This window comes from Trachurus trachurus, assembly GCF_905171665.1.
Source record: "Trachurus trachurus genome assembly, chromosome: 1".
NCBI classification, from domain to species: domain Eukaryota; kingdom Metazoa; phylum Chordata; class Actinopteri; order Carangiformes; family Carangidae; genus Trachurus; species Trachurus trachurus.
Genome location: NC_139891.1, coordinates 40,226,090 through 40,239,291, shown reverse-complemented (window position 1 = coordinate 40,239,291; position 13,202 = coordinate 40,226,090). Strand labels below are relative to the sequence as shown.

The 13,202-nt window shown below is 38.4% G+C and overlaps 1 protein-coding gene across 1 annotated transcript in view; it reads left to right on the top strand.

Moving 5' to 3' along the window:
- The window catches only part of LOC310994154 (alanine--tRNA ligase, mitochondrial-like), a gene marked incomplete at its 3' end in the record, with an annotated part of 32,883 nt that overhangs the window by 16,799 nt on the left and 2,882 nt on the right, over positions 1-13,202 (top strand). The window lies entirely within an intron of this gene.

Sequence of the window (13,202 nt, the reverse complement as noted above, 5' to 3'; positions counted from 1 at the left end):
GACGTATTTTGTCTGTTTTATATGCGGTCTGCTAAGGTTAAAAACTGTTTATTGGGTTAAAAACGAACGGTTAAAAATGCTAATTTCATGTCAAATACTGTTTTATATTGCACTCTATGGGAGGTTGTCTTTCAGTTAAAAATGTGAATTTTCCCTCATGACTGTAACATCAATCGTAGCAGTTAAAATATATATTTAAATTCATGGAGTAAAACCTGTGAGTCTACAATAAGTTTATTAGATAAAAGGTCAACTTACATGATTGTTTGTGATAAAGGCAGTTAAAGGTAATTTCAAGTAAGAGTAAAGGTAACTGTATTTTGTTTTCTTCTTTTCATAGCTCTTACGGTGTGTTTGCATTGAATACGGTCCAAGGAATAAAACATTGTGAACCATCAGTTTGAGAGTCCGACCATCATTTAGCCGGGGATGCTACAGTAAGAGCTTCACCTCATCCGTCACATCACGCCGCTGACCAAGGACAACTGTAGAGGGACCTGATGTGATGGTCAAGGATTGTGGTACCTGCTCACAACATGGAAGCATCAGTAAAGACGCCTCCAGACGACAGAGACTCCGAACAGATGAAGGATAAGGATACTGAAGAGGAGGATCTCCGTCGCTCTGGTCGCCTACGGAATCCCACGGAAAAGATGCTTGCATTTCATGAGGAGGAGGCCCACAAAAAGGAGAAAAGGTTGACTCACATTTATGAACAATGGAAGATCCAGGCACGTAAGGCTAGAAAACAGTTAAAGTTAAACATTCCTGAAAGTGACATTGCAACTCTTATAGACACACTAGAAGAAGGAAAAAACTGTGTTATAAACCTGTACATAGAAATCAGAGCTCACCTCACTCCATCTAATGAGACAAGACGTCGTATTGATGCCTGTGAGGCAGTTACAAGGGACATTGTTAAAATTGCTCTTGAAAGGATATCAGGCATAGATGAAGAATTTGATAGTGAAGCAGTAAAGCAGCGTCTTCATGAGCTTCTTAACAGAGACTATGCTCGCTCCATCTACGGATCCACAGCTTCACCTCCAAGTCAACACTCAAGTAAAGGTTCAAGTCAACACTCTGTTATAGCAGCAAAAAGAGCAGACGCTGCAGCAGAATTAGCAGCAAAGGAAGCAGAGTATGAAGTGTTATTGAAGGAGGAGAAACAAAAAGAAAAGATTCAAGTCTTAGAGGAGAAACAAAAAGAAAAGATTCAACTCCTAGAGGGACAACAAAGGAAAGAACTTGAAGCTCAAAAACGTGAGTTGGAAAGATTAAAGGCAGAGAAGGACATTAAAGCTGCACGAGCTAGGTTCACAACTTATGATCAGGAAGTAATGCAGGAAGCAAGTGTTCATTCTGTAGATCAGATGAGAACGAGAGAACATCAGTTTGTGTGTCCTCCTTCAGCTCTCATCCAGCAGCCCACTGATATCACAGTGACAGCATCACCTGCAAGGACAGATGTAAGTTATCTGGCTCAGGCAGTCCAAGATAGCATAGCTCTGAACAGGCTCCCAATGCCAGAACCGTCTGTATTTACTGGTGACCCTATCCAGTTCATTGAGTGGAAGGCTTCCTTCACATCCCTCATAGACAAAAAGAACATTGCTTCAGCTGACAAATTACATTATTTGAAAAAATATGTAGGAGGTCCAGCTCGAAAGACACTTGATGGCATATTTTATAGAAATGATGATGACGCCTACAAAGATGGATGGAACCGTCTCAACCACAGGTATGGTCAGCCGTTTGTTATACAAAAGGTATTCAGGGAAAAACTAACAAACTGGCCAAAGGTCCATCCAAGAGATGCTGAGGGACTTAGAGCATTCGCTGATTTCTTACACTCATGTCTGGAAGCCATGCCTTATGTTAAAGGTCTGGACATTTTGAACGATTGTGAAGAAAACCAGAAATTGGTCCAAAAGCTACCTGATTGGGCAGCATCACAGTGGAACCGCAAGGTCACTCAAGTCATGAGAGTTGACCAGGAGTTTCCCAGCTTCCAGGAGTTTGTCTTCTTCATTGTAACGGAGGCAGAAATTGCATGTAATCCTATTACTTCATTCCACGCTCTCCACTCATCAGAGGCTAACTCATCACGTCATCTGAAAGAAAAGAAATGTAAATCCAGTGTTTATCACACACAGACAGTTACAGAGAATGAAACACAAGGACAGTTAAGAACAGGTTTAAAGCCACCATGTGTGTTTTGTCAAGACAGTAAACATCAACTTCATCGCTGTCCTGAGTTTAAAGGGAAAGCTCTGGAGGAACGACGGAAATATGTGAAAGAAAAGAAGCTTTGCTATGGCTGCTTGAGGACGGGCCATAACGCCAAGGACTGCCGCAATAGACATTCATGCGACAAATGTAAAGCAAGACATCCTACGCTTCTCCATGATGACACCTACACCAAGGCCAAGCCCACGTCAGTCTCAAATCAAAGTAACACAGAGGAAACAGCAACCACATTGGCTCTCAGTGTGGCAACTAAGGAGCCATCTACCAACACTTCAATGATAGTGCCAGTGTGGGTTTCTTCTGTCAGCAATCCAGGTACGGAAAGACTTGTTTATGCGCTGCTTGATACCCAAAGCGATACAGTCTTCATTGACCAAGAAGTCAGCAATAGTTTACAGACTGAAACTCATCCTGTAAGACTGAAACTAACAACCATGACAGGAAAGGATGCATTAATGCATAGTCAAAGAGTGTCAGGTTTGAGAGTGAGAGGTTACTGCTCTGCTATCCACATTGATCTCCCCCCTGCTTACACCAAGGACTGTATACCAGTGAATCGAACACACATTCCTACCTGTGACACGGCACGGAACTGGAATCATCTCATCAAAATAGCAGATGAAATCCCACCACAGCTGGAATGTGAAGTCGGTCTGCTGATCGGCTACAATTGCTCAAGGGCACTGGCACCACGGCAGGTAATCCTTGGAGGAGATAGCGAACCATATGCAGTTCAGACGGATTTGGGGTGGAGTATCGTAGGCTGTTCACCTCACCACAACTCACCAAGCATCACCAACATGTGTCACAGAGTTTCAGTCAGAGAGCTTCCTCCAGTGACCCCAGCTGAGGCACTCAGGGTTCTCGAGTCTGACTTTAAAGATGCCAATAAGGACGGAAAGACTGTGTCTCAGGATGACATCCGCTTCCTGGATGTGTTAAAGGAAGGGATCAAGAGGAACATTCATGGACATTACGAGATGCCACTCCCCTTTAAAGAGAGACCCTATCTCCCTGACAACAAACAACTGGCGATGGTACGGCTCAGTCACCTTAAAAGAAAGCTGGCGAAGGATGACAAGTACAAAGAACATTATGTGAAGTTTATGGATGAAATCATCATAAGAGACTTACAGAGACACGCATATCCAGAAGAGTTAAAGTTGCTCAGTAAGGTAACTCAACTTCCCTCTCAGAGTAAACTGTTTCAGATGGATGCTTTTCTTGATCAGGATGGACTCCTCAAGGTGGGAGGAAGACTGAAAAATGCATCACTCCCTACCTCACTGAAGCATCCAGTGATCATACCAAAGAGTCATCCCATCACCAAGGCAATAATTGCTCACTGTCACGAGAAAGTCCAACATCAAGGAAAAGGCTTGACTATTAATGAGATCAGATCAAATGGATTCTGGATTCCAGGAATCAACAGAGCTGTGGCAACGCATCTGCATCAATGTGTTACATGTCGAAAACTCAGAAGATTCACAGAGGAGCAGCGAATGGCAGATTTGCCGTCTGAGCGTGTGGATCCATCACCACCTTTCACCTATTGTGGAATGGACTGTTTCGGTCCGTTTTTCACCAAACAAGGACGCAAGGTACAAAAGAGATACGGACTGCTTTTCACCTGCCTTTGCTGTCGAGCTATCCACATTGAAATGTTAGACGACATGTCGACAGATGCCTTCATAAATGGACTTCGTTGTTTCATTGCAATAAGAGGAGCAGTACGTGACATAAAATGTGACCAAGGAACGAACTTCGTTGGAGCTAAAAATGAACTGAATGAAGCTCTCAAGCAATTGGATGCTGATCGTCTGACTACGTTTTTGGCTGAGAAACAGTGTGACTTCAGCATGAACGCTCCGCATGCAAGCCATGCTGGAGGCGTATGGGAGAGACAGATCCGAACGGTGAGGAATGTTCTTCGTTTAACTCTTTCACCCTCATCAGGCAGGCTGGACGATGCCTCTCTACGGACATTCTTTTATGAGGCAGCAGCTATTGTGAACAGTCGTCCACTCACCGTTGACAACTTAAATGATCCAGATAGTCCAGAGCCGCTAACGCCCAATCACCTACTCACCATGAAACCCACTGCAGCCTTACCACCTCCTGGCAGATTCATCAGAGAGGATATGTATGCTCGTAAGAGGTGGCGCCGTGTTCAGTACCTTGCAGAGCAGTTCTGGGGCCGGTGGAGAAGAGAGTATGTGTACAACATTGCTACCAGACAACGCTGGCATACCCCAAGGAGAAACCTCAAAGTCGGTGACATTGTGATGGAAAAGACAGAAGATCAACCTCGCAACGAGTGGAAATTGGCTAAAGTTGTAGAGACAGTGACTGATAAAGATGGACTAGTGAGGAGAGTGAAGATTCGTGTTGGAGATCAGAAGATGGGAAAGGAGGGACAGCGTTCTGGCAAGCCATCCATCGTTGAACGTCCAGTGCAGAAGCTGATCCTGCTCCTAGAGACTGTTTAATCACCCCCTTCACTCCACAACCTATCCTTTACAGTATGAAGAGTTTATGGACATTTTTGACTCAAGCACTAAAGGTTAAAGGTCACATGGTTTAGAAATCATTCATGCTTTACATCTAATAAGGGGATGAAAAACCAGTAATGATTTGGTGGGAGTGTAAATGACCTTTAATATGAGCATAGTATTTTTATAAATGTGTTTTTATGTTTACTTAGTAACATTCTTTAAAGCCAGGCTTTTATTTTTTATACATCAAGCAGACGGATATTCAGGGCTTTTATTTTGAAAGCGTCTCGCCGAGACCTCGTACACATCCGGTGCTTCGGAGTTTACCGGCAGAAGGAAAAGTCTGTCTGCAAGGCTAAAGGAGTGTCTTCAATGCTAAAAGCAAGCAAAGTGTGTCTAACCCACATGAAACGCCCTAGCACCTGGCTAATAAGGGGCACAAGGTTTGTTTTGTTACCATTTCATGCTATATTTATGTCCGGCTCGAGTTTGGTTGCCGTGGATATTTTCATGCATAAAACGACTACTCGGTTTAGACTTCCGGCCGCGAGAGAGATGGCGGCAGACTGAAAAGAACGGCATCTCCTTTTCCCCCAAATCCAAACTAAAAACGTAATTTGGCCTGGAAAAGTAAAGACAGCCTTTAGGAATATCAGCGGGGCATGAATCTACGATCGGGGGCGATAACAAAGGAATTCTGTAAAGCAAAGCGCGAGGAAAAGGGAAAATCTAACAAACAATTGACCCACGTGCCTCCCGAAATGGCAGAGGCAACTGAAATAAAACAGCTGATTAACGAGCTGAAAAACTCTCTCACGACAGAAATTAAAGACTTCCGATCGGAGTTCAAAGCCTACCGCACGGAGACGGAACGAGACATGAAGAAAATAATCGAACAAACTACGGAGTTGCGGCAAAAGCTTGAGAAAACAGACAACAGAGTCCGTGAAATTGAGGACAGAGTTGGGGAAATACAAGATGAACAAATTCTCCAACAGAACACGCATGAGGATATGAAGATCAAGATGAAAGAAATGGAGACACAGATGGACTACCTTGAAAGTAAGTCCAGACAAAATAATATCCGCATGTTTAATATCCCGGAGAAAACAGAAGGCAATGACATGACAGGCTTTCTCTGTAAATTCTTCAATGAAGTACTGGGACTGACGGACATTTTTAATATTCTCCGGGCGCACCGCATATACAGAGAAAACTCCTCCGAACAAGCCAGGCCGATCATAGTAACCTTTATGAATTATGATGTGAAGAAAAGAGTGTTGCAAACGGCATGGGCAAAGAGAGTGACCCTGAATGGAGCACGGATTTTTTTCGACCACGACTTCACAACAAAAGTGAAGCAACAAAGATCCATGTATAAGCCGATGCGCGAGCAGTTGAGGAAGAAGAACATCAAATCATATGTTGTCGCCCCAGCAAAGCTGAAAATTTTCAAGGACGATGGATCTTCGACAACATATGATAACCCGGAGATGGCCTCTAAAGCTCTACAGGATCTGGGAATCGCATGTGAAGTAGGATCAAGACACCAAACCTCTTTACAGAAGAAGGATGGATGGACAACCGTGCAGCATGGACAGAGGAAAGGCAGCAGATGCGCGATCCTAGAAGACACCGGGTCACCCCAGGACACTAACAACGAGTGACTATAGACATGTGAGTGACACTCTTATATCGAACAGACTTAAGTATGGACAACATAATGTGATTTAAAAGAGGAAAAAAAGAAAAAGAAGAAAAAAAAAAAAAAGATATTCTTTTCTTTCTGATTTCACCTCCTATTTTCTAATCTCTATCCTCCCTCTGTCTCTATCTCCTCTACCTGTCTCTGTGTGTGTGTGTGTGTGTGTGTGTGTGTGTGTGTGTGTGTGTGTGTGTGTGTGTGTGTGTGTGTGTGTGTGTGTGTGTGTGTGTGTGTGTGTGTGTGTGTGTGTGTGTGTGTGGATGCGTGTGTGTGGGGGTGTGTGTGTGTGTGAGACGCATGCTTTACGCATACGTGCCTGTGTGGGTGTGTCCCTGAATGGAGGTGTGTGTGGAGGCTGTGCGTGGGGGCGTGTGAGGAGGGGTGGGTACGGGTGTGTGTGAGGCTGTGTCTGGGTGAAAGAGTGTGGGTAAAGTGGTGGGAAGATAGATGGGACAAGTGTGGGTGTGCTAGAAGGGAGGGGGGTGGGTGTGGGAGGGGGGAGAGGGGGGGGGGTAAGAGAAAACTATGAAATGAAATGAAATACGATTTAAGTTAGAGGCCTCCTTCTTTTTTTTTTTGTTATTTTATTATTATTTTTTTTTGTTATTTTTGTTTTAGTTTTCTTCTTCAGTTCTATATTACGATAATGGACATTAATGAATATAAGCTAGGTAAGAAGGCCTGTCCAATATAAGAATTAAGATGAAATAAGTTGGTTATTGAATGTTAAATAAAACACAGGATGATGTGAAACTCTTGATCCCTACATGACTATTTATTTTGTTTAATGATTGAGGAAAAAAAGAAAAAAAAAAAAAAAAAGTCTGATTAATAGCCCCCTGGGATTATGATTACTTGTATTATTCATTTTCTTCTTATTAATTTTTTGTGTGATTGAGATTTTTTTTGCCGCTACTTTGTTGTTATATATTTATTTATTATTATCATTATTTATTATTAATATTATTATTTTTTTTTTTTCTTTTTCTTTACTTACTTCAATAATTATCTCACATTTTTAAAACCATGAAACCATATATAATAAGAGAAATTTTGTTTTTTACGTTTGCTATTTTACTTATTCAGCTTTTTCTATCTATTTTAAAATTTTTCTCGAATCCTTAAACCATGAAATTATAAGATGATCTATGCTGATGCTCAAGTAGTTATATATATTTACTTATTTGCTTGTTTATTTCTATTTACTTTAACTTTCTTACTCTGCATCTTTAAACGATGAAATCACATATAAGAAGAGAATCTTTGTTGACGTTTATGTTAGTTATAAAGACTATGATGACAATGGGAAAGGGGGAGGGGGGGAAGGAGGGTGCCTATTATTTGTTTGCTTGTTTTTTTCTTTGCAAGAGTGTTCCAAGTAGAACACAGACCGCATGCAATACGTTTGCATGAAGAAAAGAAACCTAGCTACTCAGGTTTTAGGGTAGAATACCAGGAAGCTAAGTACACTATTGAGTCTAAGGCTATGCCTACACTGCACATGTTTTTTTACTGTGTTAATTTTGTTTGTTATTTTTATTGCTTTAACTCTTCAGAGCTGAAAAAACGCAGGGGAAATTTGAAATTCTGTCTGACTAGACTAAACTTCATAAGACTGCTTAAAGCAGAATATTTAATCTTGCCTATGCATACTTTTTATAGAAATAAATGGATGATCTGATTATTATCTCTCAAAATGTAAATGGACTTAATAACTGTATCAAAAGAAAGAAAATTTTACAGGAAATGAAAAAACAAAAAGGCGACATACTATTCCTTCAAGAAACACACTTGATACAAGAGGAGCACAAGAAGTTAGGTAAGATTGCGAATGCTCAGGTTTTTTCCTCCTCTTATAGCTCATCAAGGAGAGGAGTAGCCATTATTATAAAAAATTACATATCATTTCAAAAGATAAACAGTATTATGGATAGGGAAGGACGATACGTCTTGGTGATGGGCAAAATAGAAAATGTAGAAATAACTCTCATAAACATTTATTATCCACCAGATGAAGACACTGAACTCATGAACCAAATTATTGACTTAATAGTTACTGAAGGAAGAGGAATAATTATTATCGGGGGTGACTGGAATTTAATCCTAAACCCTATCTTGGATTCAACATCAAGAGTTAAACATAGGTCTGAGAAAAGTGCAAATATTCTACGAAAAGCATGTAGAGAACTGGGGATGATAGATGTCTGGAGAACTTTACACCCAAGAACAAAAGACTACACATATTATTCTAATAGACACTCCACATACAATAGATTGGACTACTTCTTCATGTTTAACAAGGATGTATCAACTGTTAAAAAATGCATTATAGGAACAACAATATTATCAGATCATGCTATGGTTGTTCTAACGGTAAAATTAAACGTAGCAAAGGGGAAAATATTGTGGAGGATGAATAACTCACTCCTACAAGAGGTAGAGTTTAAAGATATAGTTAAAAAAACAGTAAATGAATACTTGGAACTAAATGATACTGAAGAAATTAATAGTATAATTTTGTGGGAAGGGGCAAAAGCTGTACTAAGGGGAGAAATAATTAAATACTCATCAATAAGGAAAAAACAGCAGGAGAAAGTTAAGACAGAACTTCAATTACAAATAAAAGTACTTGAAGATAAACATAAAAAACTGCATGATCCAGAAATAAATAAACAGCTGAAAAAGAAACGAGCTGAATTGGACAAGGTGATGACAGAAGAAGTAGAGAAATCATTAATACTTACTAAACAGACACATTATGATGGAGGAACAAAATCAAGGAAAGTACTAGCCTACAGACTTAAGAAGCAAAAGGGTAAATCTTATGTTACCAAGTTAAACTCTGATACAGGTACAGTTTTAATAGAAAAAAGTGAAATTGCAGACGCATTTGCTAAATATTATGAGGGATTATATAAAGATGATAATGATAATGTAGACACAAAAGAAACTGAGATATACCTCAAAAAATTAAATTTAAAACAAATTTCATCACTGCAAAATATCAATCTTATCAAGGTAATAACGGAGGAGGAAATACTAAAACAAATTAAGATGTTAAAAAAAGATAAGTGCCCAGGAGACGATGGTTACACTAATGAATTTTATAAAGAGTTTAGAGAACTGTTTGTACCTCTTTTGCAAAAAGCCTATAATTTTGCACTAGAAGCAGGAACCTGGGCATCAACATGGAATTCAGCTGTAATAACTGTTATTCATAAGGAGGGAAAAGATAAAACAGATACATCCTCCTATCGTCCAATCTCACTATTAAATACAGACCAAAAAATACTAACATCCATATTAGCAAACAGACTTAAATATATTATGCCAAATATAATAGATAATGACCAGTCTGGTTTCATTTCTAATAGACTCCTATCAGATAATACAAGGCGCACACTCGATATTATTGATTTCTCACAAAAAAATAGAAAGGATTTATTTCTGTTAACACTTGATGCGGAAAAAGCCTTTGATAGGGTCTTGTGGCCATTTATTTTTTCAACAGTAAAAGCATTTGGTTTTCACCCGACTTTTGTTTCATGGCTAAAATTAATGTACAAAAATCCAGTTGCTCAAGTAAGAGTTAATGGCACCCTGTCACGGCGATTCCACATACACAAAGGAACCAGACAAGGGGACCCACTGTCTGCACTTATTTTTACGTTATGTATGGAACCGCTTGCTGAAGCGATAAGACAACAAGATAAAATAAAAGGAGTAACTATAGGTCAGGAATGTCATAAACTGGCACTATACGCTGACGACATAATTTTATACCTTACGTCACCAGAATACTCAATCCCAGAACTAATGAAAATAATAAAAGAATACAGTGACCACTCAGGGTATAAAATTAATGAAAGTAAATGTGAGGCTATGTGTATAGGTAAACAGTCTACAGACAACTTTAAAGGAAATCTCAGATTTAAATGGAATCAAAGTGCAATCAAATATTTAGGTGTAATAATTCATAATGATTTAGATAAAATGTATGATGTAAATTATCAGAATCTGGAAAATAAAATCAAACAAGATTTAAATAGGTGGAAAACAATACCTGAGTCGATATTTAGTAGAGTAGATACAATAAAAATGATGGTTCTCCCACAATTCCTGTTTCTCTTCCAAGCCCTTCCAATTGCAATTCCCCCACAAAGTTTCAAAAGGTGGAACAGAATAATAACTAATTTTATCTGGAATAATAAAAGGAAAAGGGTTAAACTGAAAACATTAACAAAATCTAAGGAACATGGCGGATTAGCACTCCCAGATTTACAAAAATACTATCACGCCACTCAAACCAGCATTATAATGAAATGGACTAATGATAACACAAAAGCTAAATGGTTTAAGATAGAAAAAGAACTAGCGCCACTTTCAATAAAGACTCTACCCTTCATAGAAAAGAAAGACGCCATAAAATTGAAAGGACAAAACAAATGGACGGACAATACTTTGTACAACTGGAAACAGGTTTGTAAAAGATATAAAATAGATAATGACTTATTATACCTCAGAGAGATGGCATGGGACCCCCAGTTTAGACCAAATAAAATGGACAGTGTGCTAAAGGTTTGGGCATCAAAAGGATTGCAAATATATTCACAATTACTAGTCAATAAGGACATTGATTCATTTGAGACTATATCAAATAAGTTTGACCTAGCTCAGTCAAATTTTTATAAATATTTGCAACTTAGAAATTATCTTACCACTTTTCAGAAAGGACAGGGTCACCATGAACAACACCAATTAATAACTTTTATGACAAAAAATTATAATTTAGATATCAAGAATATGCTCTCAAAAATATATAAAATACTAGGAGACAGTGAAGAAACACAAGACCCAATTAGGACAAAGTGGAATCAAGAGCTCAGTGTACAAATAGAGGACGATGATTGGAAAAATGCTTATAGCACAATACACAAAACAACAAGTTCTGGATATTGGAGGGAATTCTCATGGAAGGTATACACACGTTTTTTCATTACTCCAAAAATACAGTCTAAATTCACAACATCCATTACTTCAGACTGTTGGCGAAATTGTGGGGAGCACCATGCGAACCACTCACACATTTTCTATTTTTGTCCATCACTAAAACCTTTTTGGAAAAAAATTACAGAATCTCTCTTTTCAATTTTCCAATTAAAAAAAACATTGGAACCGAAATGTATTGTTTTAGGAATAACACCAGCTGAACTTACAAAAGAAAAAGACAAATATTTATACAGAATACTTAGAATAGCAGCTTTGAAGCAAATAACAAGAAATTGGCAAAAATCTATCTCGCCTTCTTTTAATAACTGGAAATTAACTGTAAACAATATTCTGGAAATGGAAAAAATTACATATAGAGTCAGAAATCAAGAACCAGAATGTCTGAAGAGATGGAATAAGTGGTTTGATTATATATATAAATAAATAAATAAACGGACGTTTTCAGCCCTGAAGAAATGTTTATTAGATCTCTGAAGAGAACAAATTTGTGTATGTATATATAGTATTTTTGTTTCTATTTTATGCCCCCTTTTTTTTTTTTTTTTTTTTTTTTTTCTTTTCTCCAACTGTCTTTGCCCCCCCCCCCCCCCCCCCCCCCCATTAATATTCCCCTTAATATTATTATTATTAGTATCTTATTTTTATTTTTTATTCTTATTTTACTTTTTATTTTATTTTATTTTTACCCATTTATTTATCACTTTTCCTTTGATGTTTTTCACAAAAAAAAATGTCATAAATGTTGCAGGAACGTGCCAGTGACTGATAAGATATGTGCTGGAATATGAACTTGAATTCTGCAATAAAGTATTAAAAAAAAAAAAAAAACGTATTGTGGTTAGCGGTAGCTACTATTAGCATAGGCCAAGCTGCCGTGTCGGTCTGTATTGAAGTGAGATGAAGCTATAAGCTAACTTGTTGGTTGTTTTATTAATGCAACAGGACGTATTTTGTCTGTTTTATATGCGGTCTGCTAAGGTTAAAAACTGTTTATTGGGTTAAAAACGAACGGTTAAAAATGCTAATTTCATGTCAAATACTGTTTTATATTGCACTCTATGGGAGGTTGTCTTTCAGTTAAAATGTGAATTTTCCCTCATGACTGTAACATCAATCGTAGCAGTTAAAATATATATTTAAATTCATGGAGTAAAACCTGTGAGTCTACAATAAGTTTATTAGATAAAAAGAGAGTCAACTTACATGATTGTTTGTGATAAAGGTAGTTAAAGGTAATTTCAAGTAAGAGTAAAGGTAACTGTATTTTGTTTTCTTCTTTTCATAGCTCTTACGGTGTGTTTGCATTGAATACGGTCCAAGGAATAAAACATTGTGAACCATCAGTTTGAGAGTCCGACCATCATTTAGCCGGGGATGCTACACATGGGTGTGAAAATTCATACCCAGGCATTTAACTAAACAACTGCAACAAGCTCTAGTGTTGTTGTTCACTAATGGACTCTTGTCCAGTGATCTGGTCCAACACGTCAGAAGGAAACATAAAGGCAGCAGCTGCAGCTGCTACTAGCTACTAGCTCAGAGTAAAGCTGCTGCTGCTCAGATCGTTCTTCACTTCCCTTATAGAACTATCAGCTGCCTGGTGAAGTGTCAGAAGTAGATTACATTGTTCTCTGGCTTGTTTTGTAAAAAAAATGTCACAATAACAAAAAACCCAGTCATTTTTTAAAATAATAAATGAGTGTTTTTTGTCTGAAAGTGGTAACTACTCTACACGGCGGTCT